Source organism: Ursus americanus, chromosome 24, assembly GCF_024610735.1.
Source record: "Ursus americanus isolate L20-20 chromosome 24, mUrsAme1.1.p, whole genome shotgun sequence".
NCBI lineage: Eukaryota > Metazoa > Chordata > Mammalia > Carnivora > Ursidae > Ursus > Ursus americanus.
This window is the reverse complement of record NC_142150.1, coordinates 16,762,916-16,778,156: the sequence shown is the minus strand read 5'-3', so window position 1 is coordinate 16,778,156 and position 15,241 is coordinate 16,762,916.

The window sequence follows — 15,241 nt, the reverse complement described above, 5'->3', positions numbered from 1 at the left end:
ATGTTAGAATCAGGGAATCTCGAGTTTTATTTGATGCCCAACAGTGACCCATAACACTGAAGTGCATATTGTGTGCTTAAGAGTAGGAACAGTGAGATTTGTATTAGGCATAGTTCAGTGCAGGAAACAAAACACACTCTAGCTCTTTCAAGCAGCAAAGTATTTGATGTAGATAAATAAATATGTGCTTACAAAGTTACTGAAAGCACTGTTGAAATAGCAGGAATCTTGAATAGGATAAACTTCAAGACCATACCACATAGGAGAGCTGAGATCTGAAAATGTTGCCACCACTGATTCTACTACCCCAGAACTACCTTTTAACCCTTCCAAATTTGGTGAATAGACATTTCATGGTGGAGTGTGTGCTTTGTAATTATCTCTCAGCATTTAGTTTCCATCGCCTTGTTTGCCTGCACAACCAGCAACAGCAAGATAACCTTTGCATAATGTCTGCATTCTGAATTTCACACATATGCATCTCATCAGTAAAACCTGTTTTGTATCCAGTAGTTGCAGTGAGTCTAGGAAATTTGGTTTATAGCCTTTCAGCCTCTGCAGTAGAGGAAAGCATCCTGAAAGGCAGATAGAGTAGATGTTGAGTGAGCCAATTCATATCATCTACCCCGGAGCCCTAAGGTAATTGGGAGTTATTTGGCTGAGGGCTTGAATGTCAGACAAAAGATGAAAACTAATACAGTCATTAACGTATACCTAACAGCTGACAGCACCACCAGGACACAGCTTAGAGGCTGAAATCCTTGTCTTTTGGCTTATCACTGAATTTAGTCAATGAGAGGTACAAGCAGGAGATTGGACGATGGGAAAATAGAAAAGTTGGGGTGTTTATTCTCTTGGTTCCTTTCTTTTTTTTTTTTTTTTTTAGTGTTTTTTTATTATATTATGTTAGTCACCATTCAGTACATCCCTGGTTTCTGATGTAAAGTTCGATGATTCATTAGTTGCGTATAACACCCAGTGCACCATGCAATATTTGCCCTCCTTACTACCCATCACCAGTCTATCCCATTCCCCCACCCCGCTCCCCTCTGAAGCCCTCAGTTTGTTTCTCAGAGTCCATAGTCTCTCATGCTTCATTCCCCCTTCTGATTACCACCCCCCTTTCTTTATCCCTTTCTTCCCCTACCGATCTTCCTAGTTCTTGTTTCCTTTCTTGCCCTGGCACAGGCTGGTGTTAGGTGTCTTTCTTTATGAGGGACATAACTTCAGTGGAACAACACTTCCTTAAAGCAGCAGGTCTCACGTTATTCTGGCAACCACTCTCTCTCCTTGCATTTAAGAGTAGCGGTTATTTCCAGATGTTGTTCACCTGAGGATACATGATGATCTATCATACCTAGTTTGACTTCATTTGCCCTGACCACACTTGTGTAACTAGTCCTTTCTCTTCAGTAATCTGTTTTTTTTTAAAGATTTTATTTATTTATTTATTTATTTATTTATTTATTTATTTATTATTTATTTATTTGAGAGAGAGAGAGTATGGAGCATGAGCAGGGGAAGGAACAGAGGGGGAGGAAAGAATCTCAAGCAGACTCTGCTTTGAGCATGGAGCCCCATGTAGAGCTCAATCTTGGGACCCATGAGATCGTGAACTGAGCCAAAATCAAAAGTCAGAGGTTTAACCAAATGAGCCACCCAAGCACCCTGGCATGTTTTAAGTGAACCATCTTGCTCCTGCCAATGCTGTTATAATGTGCCTAATAATATTTCTTATATGTGTCTTTTAATTAAATGCTTATATAACAGGCATGTAACCGAGAAACAGAATGTAACCTCATTTTCATACTTGAGGAGTCAGGGACCTCAGTAAGGCAGCATATACTTTCTCCCTTTTTTTTTTCTCTCAGATATCTTTATATAGCCTTCTGGATGCCAATCTTCATCCTCATCACTCACCATATTATGATGATTCATCCCCATGGCCAAAAGATCCATGTTTCAATACCATAAGAACAATGCTGTAATAATACCTGTGGGATATTTACCAGACACGTCTAAGGGTTTTATATGTATTAACCCAGTTAATCCTTACAACATCCCTTTGTACCAGGTAAATACTGGTAAATACTGATAATACTAGGCAAATACTGGTATTATCATCTTTTTTTTTACAGATGAAGACACTTGGGCTTAGGGCAGTTAAGTAGCTTTAACTGGGGCACAGCAATGGAAATGGAGGAATTGGGATTCCAACCCAGGGACTATGGCTCCAACATCTCTGTCTTTACCATTGTGCTCTACTAACACTTTTTTTAAAGGTGTGCAATATGATGATTTAATGTATGTGTACATTGTGCAATGCTTACTACAATCAAGTTAATTAACACATCCATCACCTCACATTTACCTTTGCTTGTGAGTGGTAAGAACACTTAAGATCTATTCTCAGCAAATTTCAAGTATACAATACAAAAAAATTATTAACTGTAGTCACTATGTCATACAATAGAACTTCAGAACTAATTCATCTTAGAACTGAAAGTTTGTAACCCTTTGGCCAACATTCCCCATTTCTTCCACCCACACCACCCAGCCCCTGGCCACCATCATTCTATTCTCAGGTTCTATGAGTTTGACCTTTTAGATTCCATGTATGAGTAAGATCATACAGTATTTGTCTTTCTGGGTCTGGTTTATTTCACTTTATACTAACTCTTAACATGACCGTATTTATTTATGGAGCCAGTAAATAAACAATTCACTGTTTAAACTGTGTTTTTCTCTTTGAATTTGCAAAATTTATAGCTTGTTGTCTAAGACATCGTTATTAAAATGGTAGTTTTAGAGAGAGAGAGACAACATGGAGAGATGTGTAGAGTAATCCATCTCACTGTGACTTTTAGAAAGTCATTCAATCTCTGTGGTCCTAAATTCTTCCTCTGTAAAGCAAAAGTGTTGACTTAAACCCATTAAGAAAAGAAGAAAAAACTAAAGCACATATAAGGTCGGAGATAAGGATAAAACTGAACAAAATTGGTAAGGGATTATTCCAACTAAGAAATAAAGAAATTTAAGACAAAATTAATGACACTATAGTATTTCAAGTTAAATTAGAAATAGCAACATATAAAAACAGCAATGAAGAAAATGGAATTTGATTTTAAGCAGGCTAGATACAAATAATTTTTTTAAAAAGCAAAGAAATGGACAGACAATAGAGAGCTAAAATATAGTTAAAGAGAATCGAACAAATAAAATACAAAAAGTGTTCAAATTTAAGTAAAGATTTTCCAAATTAAAAAGAAAAGACAAAAACCTAGAAAAAAAACCTCCATAATTTTTAGAAAAGCACAAAACAAGTGTAGAAAAATGGATAAAATATATCCTGAGGTTCTTGAACTTCAAATAAAAAGAAACTTCAAAATAAAAAGAATCCTATAAATGTCCAAAGAATAGAAGTACCCATGGAAAAAAATATAAATATCCAGATGAAAACATGCAGCTTTAAACACAGCATTAAACAATAACCAAGTATTAATAAAGAATCCCATTGAAAGTTAGAAATAAAATCCAATAAAATACTTGGAAAAGCCAATGGAATTAACTAAAAATGTTTTTTAAAAGCTAAGGAAGTGTAAGGCAATTGGTTACACAATCAATATACAGAAAATAATTTATAGGAAAAATATTACCATTAAAAGACTACAGGTAGGGATGCCTGGGTGGCTCATTTGGTTAAGTGTCTGCCTTCAGCTCAGGTCATGATCCCAGGATTCTGGGATTGAGTCCTGCATGGGGCTCCTTGTTCAGCAGGGAGCCTACTTCTCCATCTGCCTGCTTCTCCCTCTGACTGCCTCTGCCCCTGCTTGTGCTTGCACTCTCTCTTCTCTGACAAATAAATAAATAAAATCTTAAACAAGCAAACTACAGGTAACTTTCTTCTGTAATTTTTTAGATTGTTTAAAAAGGTTTGGAAATGAATTTTATCAGTTGTAGTACAAAAATAAGCTCATGTGGGGGTGCCTAGGTGGCTCGTGAGTTAATGCCCAACTCTTGATTTCAGTTCAGGTCCTGATCTCATGGGTGGTGAGATGGAGCCCTGCATCAGCTCCATGCTGACTGCAGAGCCTGCTTGAGGTTCTCTCTCTGCCTCTCCCACCCCCCACTCATGTGTGCACATGCTCTCTCTCTCTCTCTCTCTCTCTCTCCCTAAAATAAAAAATAAAGTCTTAAAAAATAAGCTCATTTTACAATAACAAAAAAAAAAAAAAGTAAAATGATTCTAATGCTATTTGTACTTTTGTGGTAAGACGAGTATTAGGATCATGAAGACATACCCAAGATATCAGCATTCACATAGTGGAAATTTACTTAAATTGCTGGAAAATTATATTCTTGTCAAAACTGCCTATAAAAGTCTAGCCCTACAAATCCAGATAAATCAACTAAAAGCAAATACATTATAAAATGTTTGATAACTTCTGTGTTCTGAAATGCAGTTAATATACTTTAGTTCTTATTCTATATAGAATATATACAAGTAGGAAAAAAAATTGCAATTAATGGAGATACTCTTATAAACAAACCTCTCCTGAGAATTGCCTGAAGAACTTGCCATTCATATTAGGAAGTAGAGTTTCTGAGTAATGAGCAGCATTTCTTTACCTGTAATAATACAAAGTGTTACTTGCCTATTTTTCAGAGCAGTTATTACTCTTTCTTTCTCCCCAGACATTGTTGACTGTGGCTGTCAGTAAGTCATCACAGTCATTGACAAAAACTGTTGGCTCTCAACGCTCATAAATCTGTCATCCCTCTCACCAGTGAATGGTGCACTTTAGCAATTATTTTTTAGGAACAAAATTGGAGGGCATAGGGAATAGACCCTTAGTATTTTTGTCTTTCCAGAATATTTCCACCATGCCCCATTTTCTTTGAGGAGCAACTCTTTCCCCATTGCACGCACTTGTCTCCTGGTGGGCTTACCAGTCACCATGTATCACTATCCCCTCCTCCTCCATTGTAGTGATTTGTCTAGTTATGGGCACATGACAAAAACCAAGTTAATGGAGCCTTCCTCTGGGATTTTATTTTTCTTCTAAGTTTCCTTTCCTCTCTGGAGGTGTAATTGTCCAAATATGGCCTCTAAATGAATAAAACCACTACCCAGGGAGAAAAATCAGCAGAGGAGAAAAAGAGGCATGGCCAATCCAGCTCTAATTCTAGCAACCCCTAAAGTTGCACTGTTTTTTCCTATGACTATGCTAACCCAGACCTGACTTTGAAAAAAGGAACTCCTGTATTTTAAGGCATTCGTTTATTTATCTATTTACTCATGCATTGATTCATCTATCCATACGTTGTTATAGTCAGTAGCTGCTCTATGTGTAACAGGTTTATTGAATGAGCTGAATCTAACAGATGGCTTAGCTTTGAAGTTTTCTCTCTCTCCTCCCCCACCCCCCTTCTCTGTCTCTCACTGTTAAACTTACTTTATGGACTTGTTCTTCCCTATACCCAGGAAAAATTGGGGCAGATCCAAAAACCTTTCCAGTGACCAATGACTTTTACATAATGAAGTGTCTAATCTAAATCCAAATTTAAAACTTCCCCTCTATCCCCATGTTTTATCCTAGTTCAGGTTTGGAAGCCTACAATGGAGGCATGGAGAATAATCATTTTCATTTTGTTTTCTATACCTCATTTCTTTTTTTTTTTTTAAGATTTTATTTATTTATTCGACAGAGACAGCCAGCGAGAGAGGGAACACAAGCAGGGGGAGTGGGAGAGGAAGAAGCAGGCTATAGAGGAGGAGCCTGATGTGGGGCTCGATCCCATAACGCCAGGATCACGCCCTGAGCCAAAGGCAGACGCTTAACCGCTGTGCCACTCAGGTGCCCCTCTATACCTCATTTCTTACTCCCCATCTTTCATTTCTATTTAATTATGAGCAAGGTTGACCATCCATAGACTATTAGCTATATAAGAGAAGTCAAACGATGCCCAACTACATTACTGCACATAGACATGCTCAGCAAAGCTAACTGAGCTCCTGAAATCAATGTATAATGCTTCAGCAGCTTTTGAGGTTATCTCACAGATGTCTGGTACTGTTTCTCTTTGGGATGCTAAGTAAATATTTTGTTAAAAAAAATTAAAACTCCCTGCAAGATAACATGTGTAGTTAAATGCATGACTTTTAATTAATTTTTCAGCTTAAGCCTCTTTGGTTACCAAGAACTGCTTATGTCGTGCCTGCTTCTCTCTCCTGGTTTGATCTCAAAGCAGAAGCACCCTGCATCTGCTTCCCTACAATGTCAGGACATGACATATTAGACCTGCACAGACTGATTGCACATAATTCCATTAGAATAAAGATAATTTCTCCAGATTGTTCCAGGCAAACAAGTACAAAGCAGATAAGCATAAAGGCTCTGATCTTTGAAGAGGTAAACTACTAACGCATGCTCTGGTCCATTCTGATATTGTGAGCAACAGAAGCTATTAGCAATTAGAGTGACTTGCAACATGAGCCTAGATCAAGCTAGATCAAATTGATTCTGCCCAAGATGGCAGCAACCAAGTCATGTATGGGACAACTGTTCTACACAAGGATGTTGTTAGAAAGAAATTTCTGGGGTTTCAATTTGAAATAATGGATTAAGAAAAAACAAACAAACTTTCTAATAGATTGCTTTTAGCTGAAAGATGGCCGAATTTGTATAGAGGTGGTTTGCATTGGGATCCACTTCTTCCTAAGAATTCCATTGTTTGTATATTTTAATATGTGTGTATTTGACTAACAGCCCCATGACTGCTTTATCTACTTGATAAACCTATGACTGCTTTCTTCTTATTGTAATGGTTTCTTGTTTCAAAGTGAAAGTTTTATTTCAGCCTCACTATTTTATGAAACATTTCAGGAACAAATGATAGATCACAAGCATTTACATAACTAAGAAATAATTTTAAGTTTCAAACTATTAAGCCTTCCAACCATGCCTGGTGTAGGAAAGATTGACTAATAATCCTTGCTGTGCTTCTGGTGAAATTATTGAATAATTCAAAGAGGAGATTATTTAAAGCAAGGCTGCTGAAAGGAGGAGGCTGGATAAGTGACGTGTTGATTCATTAGCCTGTAGTTTCTTCTTGCTGCATATGAAAATAGAGAAGCAAGAATAATACCATTCCGTAATCTCCGTAGGGGAGATATTTTTTCAGGAGATGTCACCTGAAGGCGTTAACAACCAGAGCACTTTGTCTTGTTATGTTGCTAGATTGCCTTGTGATAATTTTATTGTTAAAGAAGCAAGTGATTGCTTAAGATTTTTTATCAGAGGAATTGCATGGAAGTTTGTGGAATCTGTCCCTTTACCAACTCCAGAAAGCCTCGCTGTTGTATGTACTGTTCTCATGCTATATACAAATTTACCATCCTTTTCCTAAGAATAATGATTACCCTTTTTATATGCCACATGTTTTAACATTTTTAAAGATCATTTGTGTGCATTATCCTAGTTAGTTTGCCTGACTCCACTTCGAAATAGATATCTAAGGCTCCAACTTCCAGGTACCCTTACAAAGTGAAGTTCAGAATTTCCAGCATCTTTCTTCAGCTAATCAAAATAAAGGTGGCCTTTATTCTTTCAAATGATCATGGGGCAACTGTTACACATAAGAGGAAGCTATATGTATTATGAAAAATCTTGCTATAGCAGAGTTCCTTTTTTTGTGACAATTCAGGTCATAGAAAAAATATTAAATCTTAGGGGAATTAGAGTTTTTAAAAACATTTACTGAGTCAGTACTTACGGCAGACACTGTGATAAGGCCTTTGGAAGTACTATTTTATTAAGCCTCTCAAAAAAAATATGAGGAAGATAATATCATCATCTCCATTTTTAAATGAAGAGAATGAGTAGCACTCAACCTAAGAACTCTTACATCTAATCAATGAATTCACTAAAGTTGCCAAATACAACATTAACATAAATCAGTAGCATTTCTATACATTAATAATGAATTTTCTGTATATCCCATTTACAATAACATCAGAAACAATAAGCATCTGCCTTCAGCTCAGGTCATGATTCCAGGGCCCTGGGATAGAGCTCCTCGTTGGGCTCCCCACTCAGTGGGGAGTCTGCTTATTCCTTTCCCTCTCCCCCTTCTCCCCCATTTGTGCTCGCTGTCTCTCTCAAATGAACAAATAAAATCTTTAAAAAAAGAAACAATAAAATACTTAAGAATAAATTTAAGATGAAAGATCTCTGTTCAGAAAACTTCAAGACTGATGAGAGAAATAGAAGAAGATGCACACAAATGCAAAAATATCCTGTTTGTGAATCAGAAGAATGAATATTGTTAAAATATTTATACTACCCAAAGCAATCTACAAATTCAATGTAATCTCAATCAAAATTCCAATAACATTTTTTTCACATAAATAGGAAAAATAATCCTAATATTTCTATGGAAACACAGAAGGCCTGGCATCACCAAAGCAATCTTGAGAAAGGACAAGAGGAGAGGCATCACACTCTCTGATCTCAAGATATACTATAAATCTATAGTAATCCAAACAGTATGGTTCTGGAATAAAAAACAGACAGTAAGTCAATGGATCAGAATCTAGAGCCCAGAAATAATCCCAAGCACATATGTTCAATTAATATTTGACAAGAAAGCCAAGAACACTCAATGGAGAATAGGCAGTCTCTTCAATAAATAGTTCTGGGATCATTGGACATTCACATGTAATAGAATGGAACTGGGCCCCTATCTTACATCACTCACAAAAATTAATTTGAAGTGGATTAAAGACATAAATGTAAGACCTGAAACTATGAAATTCCTAAAACACACACACACACACACACATAATAAGAATAAAGATACTTGACTTGGATATTGATAATGATTTTGTGGACATGACCCCTAAAACATAAGTAACAAAATAAAAATGAACAAGTGGAACTACATCAAACTGAAAAGTGTCTGCACAGCAAAAGAATCCAAAGAAGTAAAAAGACAATCCACAGAATGAGAAAAAAATATTTGCAGACCATATATCTAATAAGGGATTAATATCCAAACTATATAAAGAACGCATACAACTCAGTAACAACAACAACATAACAATTCAATTTAAACATGGACAAAGGACCTGCATAGACATTTTTCTCCCAAAAAAGATACACAAAAGACCAATAGGTATGTGAAAAGATGCTCAGCAACACTAGTCATAGGGAAATGCAAATCAAAACCACAGTGAGGTATCAGCTAGTTATGGCCATCATCAAAAAGACAAAAGATAACAAATGTTGGCATGAATGTGGAGAAAAGGGAACACTTGGGCACTGTTGGTGGCGTTATGTATTGGTATAGCCACTACAAAAAAAACAGTATAGACAATTCTCAAAAAATTAAAAATAGAACTGCCATAAGATCCAGCAATTCCACTTCTGGGAACATATCCAAAGGAAACAAAAACACTAACTGAAAAAGATACCTACATTCACATGTTCAAAGCCTCATTATTTACAATAGTCAAGACATAGAAACAAACTAAGTGTCCATCAATGGATAATAGATAAAGAAATTATGTACACACACACACACACGCACACACACATTGGAATATTGTTCAGCTATAAGAAAATGAGGAAATCCTAACATTAGCAACAACATGGATGGACTTTGAAGACATTACACTAAATGAAAAGAAGTAAGGCAGAGAGAAAGACAAATACTGTATGATCTCACTTATATGTAGAATTTAAATAAATAAATAAACAAACAAACTCATAGAAAAAGAGATCAGATTTGTGGTTACCAGAGGCAGAGGGTAGGGGAAGGAAGAATTAGAGACAATTGTCAAAAGTACAAACACCCAATTTTAAGATAAATAAATGCTAGGAATGTAATGTGTAACATAATGACTATAGGTAACATCAGTGTGTGATATCTAGGAAAGGTATTAAGAGAGCAAATCCAAAGAGTTCTTATCATAAGGAGAAATTTTTTCTTCTTTTCATTTTGTGTATGTGAGATGATGTTAGCTGAACTTATTGCAGTAATCATTTCACAATATATAAAAATCAAATTATCATGCTGCATGCCTTAAACTTACAGAGAGGTATGTCAATTATTTTTCATGAAAGCCAAAAAAATTAAGTAGTGTGTTCAGTTAAAGGTTATCCAAGATTTATGGAAACAAAAAAAAAAATGAGATTGCTTTCTAATACTTGTAGTGTAAAATTCACACAATGAATAAATGCTGAAAGATGAGAATGTTTTATAAAGAGAGTTGCTCTTGGCAAGTAAAAACTATTTCTGACGGAGGACATCCTGAAGGAAAGAGAGATTGCTCTGCCAGGAGGTTGGTCTTAAAACTTGAGTGATAGAAACAAATGAATGTAACATCCATCCAACCAACATTCAGAGGAAATGGAAAAGTAGACAATGAAATTCAAACATTCCAGTGTTGCTAACAAGACCACCCATGTTGAGGAGATGAATCTATTGAACTACATAAACCCGACAGTAATTAAAATTCTATTCATCTACACTTCCTTATTCAGATTCCACATAGTATTCTAATTATGATTTGGTTTCTCCTGAAGTCTGCCAACAGAGATAAAATAATAAGGATCAAATACTTCAAACTGCATGACAATAATGTTTTAACCAGAAAATTAAGAAATTAGCATTCTGATTTTATCTGCCAGTGTCATAAATTTGGTTAATGCAAGTTTTTCCTTAAGCAACTTATCTGCTCTCTCAATTTTAGTTTATTGAACTAGTATGCTTGAAGAGTAAACATTGGGCACTGGAAAACTTACAAAGGTAATAAATTAATAATGGCATGATAAAATTTCTGCTCAAAATTTGGATAAAACTCTCTGAAATTATCTGCCCTACTTCACCTTCTTTTAAGTTATGATATTTGAGCACCTAATATATTCCAGGCATTATGCCAGATGCTTAACATGAACTACTCATCTAATTTTCATACAAACTCTAGTTGAAGTATAATATAATATGCATCTTATAAATTAAGAAATTGAACATCAGAAATACTAGGAAGGTTTAGTTTCTTGTGGCTTAATGTACATCTGTATCAGGGTGTTTCAATGATATACTTCAATTAGATTTCAAGCCTAACATTCTGCTCTCCCTGAACTCCTTCAAATCTCTCCATTCTCAAATCCATGAATCTGATTCCAATACCAATTCCCTTTTGGTGACCTATGATAGAAATTTGGTTGTCATCTTCCTTGCAATGCCCAAAGCCCTCTTGACAAACTCAGGAATGTTTAGAGAACAGATAAGGAATCCCAATGTTGAAGCAACCCAAGAAGAAAGTACATCTGAATCAAACAAGAGGTCTGCGATAAAACACTGTGGTTTACCAGGATGGTAATTGCCCTAGCTAGCATAAGAATGGTTAATAAATCAATGATAAAAAACAGAACGAAATAGCTCAGGGGAAAAAAAAAGTAACTTTGAGAAAATTATTCATCAAATAGATCAGATCTCACAATTTTCAATCCTAGTCCTCTATGTTACCAAAGTTGTAGTTGCCTTTTGAAATGTGTGACTAAATTCCCTCAAGGAGAGAAAGGGAGGCTGAATGATTCATTCACAAAACAATTGCCCCAGTGACTAAGCAATTCAGATGTGGTGTTTGGCCATCTTTAATCATCACTCAATTTGAGGAAAAACAAACAAACAAATAACTATCTTCAGTCACCAGCGATAACTAGGAAACAAATTGGATCTTGCTGCTCTGTACATATTCCACACCAGTCAATATGTGGCAGTGGCTGTGCCTAATGATCAAAGAGGTAATTTGTCAAGGTCATCTTCTTTCAGTTATCCCTGACTTTTAAAAATATAACAAAAAATGAATAGGAAGAAGGTGAGAAATTGTCGATTCCTATTCATAGAGCTATCTCTTGGAGCTTGTTCTTTGAGAAACTAAGTCTAAAGAATTAAATTTTGGAGCACCTGGGTGGCATAGTTGGTTAAGCATCTGCCTTCAGCTTAGGTCATGATCCCAAGGTCCTGCGATAGAGCCCCACATCGGGCTCCTTGGTCAGTGGGGAGTTTGCTTCTCCCTCTGCCTCTGCTGCTCCCCCTGCTTGTGTTCTCATGCACACTCTCTCTGACAAATAAATAAAATCTTTTAAAAAATAAAAATAAATAATTAAATTTTGATCCTAAATGTCTTGGAAAGAGGTTAGCATTTGCTATTGATTTTTTACAATGTTTATGTAAAACAGCTGTAAAATATGTGGATATTTGCCATTGCTTGTTATTGGTAGAGGAGTTGCTGGTGAGAATTCATACATTTATTTACTCAATAGTTTGTAATTTAGTGCCTTGTCTGTCTTAAAGCTTCCAAGTAAGGCATGGGGAACATACAGAATAAGGTGTCTCATACACCTTGATTCAGAGAGTGTTACAAATGAATACATGAATAAGTAAAATGCAATAGTGACAGTTTCACAGGTGTATGCATATCGTTAAATTCATCAAGATGTGTACATTAAATATGTACAACTTGTTCGTCACTATCTCAATAAAAATGAAACAAAACACAACAGAATACAATGGGATGAGTTCTATTAAGCAGTCCTACCACTCATGATCTGTGCAACCTTAAAAAATTGCTAACCTCTCTCATTTTCAGTTGATCGCCATATTTGTGATGATTAGAAATAATGCAAGCATAGTAGGTTAGTGTCCCCCAAGAAGATATGTCCATGCCTTAATCTCCAAAACCTATAAATGTTATCTTAGAAAAGGGTCTTTGCAGTTGTAATTAAATTAAGGATCTTGGGGCACCTGGGTGGCACAGCGGTTAAGCGTCTGCCTTCGGCTCAGGGCGTGATCCCGTTATGGGATCGAGCCCCACATCAGGCTCCTCCACTATGAGCCTGCTTCTTCCTCTCCCACTCCCCCTGCTTGTGTTCTCTCTCTCACTGGCTGTCTCTCTTTCTGTCGAATAAATAAATAAAATCTTTAAAAAAAAATTAAGATCTTGAGATGAGCTCGATTGGATTATTTTGGTAGGTCCTATATGTGGCCACAACCTCAAAGAAGCTGACAACCCCCGAGGTAGGAAGAAACAAGGAATGGAATCTCCCCTATATTCTTAGGAAGAGTATAACCTTGCTTGATTTCAGGCTTTTGGTTTCCAGAACTATGAGAGAATAAATTTCTATTGTTTAAAGTCAACAAGTTCATGTAATTGGTTATGGCAGCCCTAGGAAACTAATAAAATTAGTAAAGGCCTTAGGACATTACCTGATTCCTGATAGGCATTCAATAATCATATCTGGGATGATGAGGATAATGATTAAGAGGATCATAATAATTTTCTTTTATAAATCAGATTCAACATGCATAGTCTTATATAAGACCTGTTTTTAGGTTGTTTTGACAGGCTTATAAGATAAATTCTTTAAACATTTACATTAATGTGCCTTCCAATTCTTTTGGCAAGTTAGTCTGGGCGTTTTCATCTGTACATACACACTGCTTTATCTACTATACATATTTTATTTTGCCTTTTTAGTAAAAAGTAGGAGAAAGAGACAAGGAAAATGGATGAAAGGATTAAAAATTATTCGGCAATTATAAATACATTAGAAAGCTAATTTTGAATGTCAGTCGCTGGTGCATTAATGTTGACAAGGACACAGCGTAATATTGGCATGTACAACTCACTGAATCACAGAGTAGGAATTGGTTAGTTCAGAGCCAAGAAGAACTGATATAATTAACAATGTTTTCCATGGGTTTATGGAAACTCTTGAAGGTTGACATTCATTTAATTCCCTGTGAATGATAAGATAGGGAGATGACATACTATCGAGGCTGCCAATACCTCATGTTAGACTGGAGGAGCTGTTTTGTATATATAACATACACAAAATTTATGGGTGTAAGATTTCAAAGCCTGATCCTAAACCTTGGCATTCAAACTTTGAAAGCTTAAATAATTACAAAATTTTGTGAGAACAATAATCTGCTAACAAGGGGACTGAAGTAAAGATTTTTAAAAGAATTATGAGGTTTTGGTATTTTTATGGGATATATTATTAGTATAGTTAGTTGTATTTATAGCAAGTGATGGAGGCATTTTAAAAAACGACAGTTATTTTACCACAGAAATAGCTTAATAAAGAAATTGCTTTCTTGAGATTAGGAAAGGAATTATTAATAAGCAAAAATCAGATAAGAATATCTATTTTCAAATATATATTAAGACTAAAATTTACCAAAACTTTTACCCAAATAACCCATCTTCTATTTTAAATAAATAACCTCTTAAATAAATAAATACATTTATACATACATACCTAACTGAACTCTAACCCTGAAAATAGCTTTAAACTTCAAGGTTTTCATTACAGCAGGAGGAAGATTTTTTTTTTTTTTTTAAGATTTTTATTTGTTTATTCGACAGAGATAGAGACAGCCAGCGAGAGAGGGAACACAAGTAGGGGGAGTGGGAGAGGAAGAAGCAGGCTCATAGAGGAGGAGCCTGATGTGGGGCTCGATCCCAGAACGCCGGGATCACGCCCTGAGCCGAAGGCAGGCGCTTAACCGCTGTGCCACCCAGGCGCCCCAGGAGGAAGATTTTGAACCGCCCACTGTTTTTGGATCCCTGGATCTCAAAGAAAACTAACTAAACCACCCACTGTCTAACAACAGAGTAGTGGTTACACAGTGGCGGTTAAAATTTGTTTTATGTTTCATAAACTAATGGGAAAGAGGGTTGAAGGAAGGAGAGTTATTAAAAATCAGTTTGAATGAATGACTGGGGATGAAGCTGGAGAAGAACTAATCCTATGAAGAAAACAAACCAAATATCTCAAGCTTTATCATGTTGTAAAGTCTTAGGGACAAAGAAAAGGCTGATCCAAATCTGTCATTTGAGAATACTCTCAGCTATTCCCATGGACTTCTGTGTTCCCAGGAAAAAGATGATTAGTAAAAAATAAATAAATAAAATAAAGCCAGTTCACCTCTCTGGTATCAATGCACAACTAAAACTACTTTGCTGCAATACAAGAAGTGACTTTTTGCCACATTGTGCTAGATCACTCTAGTGTCTGGAGTGCCTCCTGGGAATCTGTAGTAGACCCTGGTATGCTACTTGGTCACCTTGAAGGAGACAAAAGTAAGAGTCGCACCACTTAGCAGAGGCTATAGTCTTTGCCAGCAACAGTGATTCTCAGTAAATGTAGAATAATTGTACACC